Source organism: Humulus lupulus, chromosome 5 (assembly GCF_963169125.1).
Source record: "Humulus lupulus chromosome 5, drHumLupu1.1, whole genome shotgun sequence".
Taxonomy (NCBI): Eukaryota; Viridiplantae; Streptophyta; class Magnoliopsida; order Rosales; family Cannabaceae; genus Humulus; species Humulus lupulus.
This window is the reverse complement of record NC_084797.1, coordinates 136037635-136041010: the sequence shown is the minus strand read 5'-3', so window position 1 is coordinate 136041010 and position 3376 is coordinate 136037635. Positions and strand designations below refer to the sequence as shown.

The 3376-nt window shown below is 40.1% G+C and overlaps 1 non-coding gene across 1 annotated transcript; it reads left to right on the top strand.

The window, feature by feature from the left end:
• The first annotated feature begins 1078 nt into the window (after nucleotides 1–1078).
• On the top strand, nucleotides 1079–1185 carry LOC133781060 (small nucleolar RNA R71). Its single transcript, XR_009869856.1, has one exon. It is a non-coding gene; the product is annotated as a small nucleolar RNA R71 (small nucleolar RNA).
• Nucleotides 1186–3376: the final 2191 nt, after the last annotated feature.

Here is a 3376-nt window from a genome sequence, read left to right as displayed (position 1 = left end):
TTGTTCAAGTGCCTCAGGAAACGTGATATTAATGTGTAGTTTGCAAAATATATCCAAAAATTTAGAAAATTGTTTGTCAAGATTAGCCTTTTAGAACCGTTGAGGATATGGAATCCTTGGTGTAGGTTCGGTGTATTTTGACTTTTATGTCTTTAAAAGATCTTCAGTAACCTCCTCTTGTACTGGACTAATAACATGTTGATCCTCTATCTTCTTCCCCTTGTCATCTACTATAGGTCGATCATACTTAGTCCCACTCCTCAAGGATATTGCATTACACTGCTCTTTTGGATTTACCTCTGCGGAACTAGGCGAATTCCCTTGCTTTCTACTAGAATTTTTTTAGCCAATTGACCTATTTGTGTCTCCAAATTCCTGATACATGCCCTGGTTTCAGTCATGAACTGGTTCAGTACGTCGGGCTATACTTCAGGTTGTGTTGTTGGTGTATTCATTGGAGGATGTGGTGGTGGATGAGATGGTCGTGGGTTTGGATCATAATAAGGTCTAGAATGTAGTTCATAAATCGGTTGATGACGGGGTTGTTGAGGTGGGTACTGTGGATGCTACGGTTGTAACCCCTGATTTTTTTTCCAAGACAAATTAGGGTGATTTTTTCACGCAGGAGTATATGAATTGGAGTAGGTGTTGGGTGCAGCTCTTGAAAAGTTTTTGATAACCTGTGCCTGTTCCAAAGGCATATTATTTAAGTCTGTTGAGCAACTCACTGTGCTCGGGCATTGTTCATACGAATGTGGTCCCCCACAAATTTCACAATTCACAACATTATGTACTTGCATTGCTTGTGCGGCGAGATTATTCTGCTGTAATTGCTTAGTTAGAGATGCCCCTTGAGCAGTCAATAAAGCAATTGGATCAACCTCTAAGACTCCTGCTACTTTCTTATTGTCACACTTAGTAGGCCGATTATAGTTATTCATGACCATCTCTTCTAATAATTCATATGCTTCATCAGCGCTTTTTCTCATAAATGCTCCTCCCGATGCTGCATCTATAATTTTCCTTATATTTTCCCCCCAAACCATTGTAAAATGTATGAACCAACAGCCACTTTTCTATTCCATGATGTGGGCATTTCCTTCGCAACTCTTTAAAATGTTCCCATGCATCATATATAGACTCCCCATCAAGCTAATGGAAGTTATTAATCTCTCCTCTTATTCTGGCTGACTTCGCAGGAGGAAAATATTTACCAAGGAATTTCTGAGCCAAGTCTTCCCAAGTAACTATAGAGTTCGCTTGTAAAGAATTCAACTAACTCTTAGCTCTGTCTCTTAGTGAAAATGGGAATAATCTTAATCTTACATCCTCATTACTCACCCCGTGCATTTTGAATGTCGCACACAACTCTAAAAAGTTTGTGATATGGAGATTTGGATCCTCATTTGGTAACCCCCCAAATTATACACAATTTTGTACCATCTGAATAATTGCGGGCTTTATCTCAAAATTATTTGCCTCAACAGTAGGAGGACGAATGCTTGAATGTATCCCCGTAATAGTAGGGAGTACATAGCTTCTCAATGGTGGATGACTTCAGTTGCATTACCCATATTTGCATTGTTATTCATACCATTATTTGCGTTCTCTGCCATGGTGAAATCCAACTTTTTTTTTTATCTTGCGATTTTCTCTGCACGTTCTCTCAATTAAAGATCTATCAGTATGAGTGCCTTTTGTCTACTTCCCCGCATATACCAATAATTCCTAAAATAAACAACAACCTCAATCCGAATAAGTGTAAAATATATAAACCAAATTAGAACAAACAACAATTAATTTTTGTTGACCCTAGAATTGGTCAACGACATGGAGTCGGATAAACGATATAAAGTAAGATGAAAATGAGAAGAACTCCAGACGAAAAGATAAATGACACAAACATTTTATAGTGGTTCGACCCCAATAGAATGGTAACAATGTAACGACCCAAAATTACTAATAAGGCTTAAGGGCCTTGATTAGTGTGCCGGGAGGGCATTATTGGAAGTTATGTGAATTAATGGTGGAAATGCATGATTATGTGATATGCATGATCCTATGATTATATGGATATGTGGAATGCATGTTATGAGTATTAGATAAGCATGCAGGCCCTGTTTAGTTTGTAAGGGCATAATTGTAATTTTGGCTCGTTAGGGCATAAATGTGATTTTTTTGTGATAACTGTTGAGACCACATTATTATGTGGATAAATATTTGCAGCCTTCAACATGAGGCGATCCTAGGGAGCAAGTAGCAGGAAAGTCACAACGGGACCTGGTAGCCGACTCGGGGCGAGTCAAGGGGTATTTTGGGTATTAGACAGTTATTTGGGTTATCGGCTTATGGAAATAAATAATTTGAGATATATTTGAGGTTAGGAAGCCTAGGTGGGAATACTGGGGAATTTTACCATTTTGCCCTCGGGGACGTTTTCGGTACCCTGAGCCTCGGGATTGACTTAATCGGTTAAGGATAGATTAAACAAAATCTGAAAGTGGTAGAACAAGGCCAAACCGACCTTCTTTCTCTCTCTCTTTCTCTCTCAAGGGAACCACAGAAACAAGGAAGAACTTGGCTGGAAACTCAGGAAAATTGAGTTGAAGCTTTGGAATTAACTTAGGGTTAGCGAGAGGATCTAATCAATGGTTGAGGTAAGTGTTGAGTTACATCTTTGGTTGTTAAATTCTATAGATATAGTTGCATTCTAAGAGTTCTTAGGTTTGAATTTAAGGTTGAATTGAGGATAAGGACTTGGGAGTTAGCTCAGCTATCTCTTGGAGGATGGGTTCTTCAGTTAAGGTAAGCTTCAATTTATGAAATAGTGTTTGAATTCTGGGTTTTTCTGACTGGTTTTGGTGTTCTTGAGCATGTGGGTTTCAAAGATTGAAATGTTGTTTTGATGAGTTTCTAGACTAGGTTTCTGCTGGGTTATGTCGCTGAAATCGTGTTAGAATGTTTGTGATAATTGGATTATATCATTAGGGTGGTTATGGGTGGTTTTGAGTGAGGTTAGGGTGTTAAAATGGTGGTTTTTCTGGGTTCGAAGGGGTCGGGCCACGGCATAGTTCCTGGTGAGCCGCAGCCCTCTGAAGCATATGAGTGCTGAGGAAGGAGGGCGGGTTGCGACATAAGGAAGGCTGAGCCGCGGCTCGTGTCTATTTTTGGGCGAGGCTGGGCCTCTGGTTTGGGGCATGTCGCGGCATGGCAAGCTTGGGCCATGGAGCTTAAGGGCATTTTTGGCCTTTTGGAGTTTTTAAGCGTGGGAACCTAACCTAGGGTGCTCGGGATCAATCCCACTACTGTGTTTGGTGGAATTCGATGTCCCGGAGGTTAGAACTCTATCTAGAAACCTTTATACAATTATTAATGG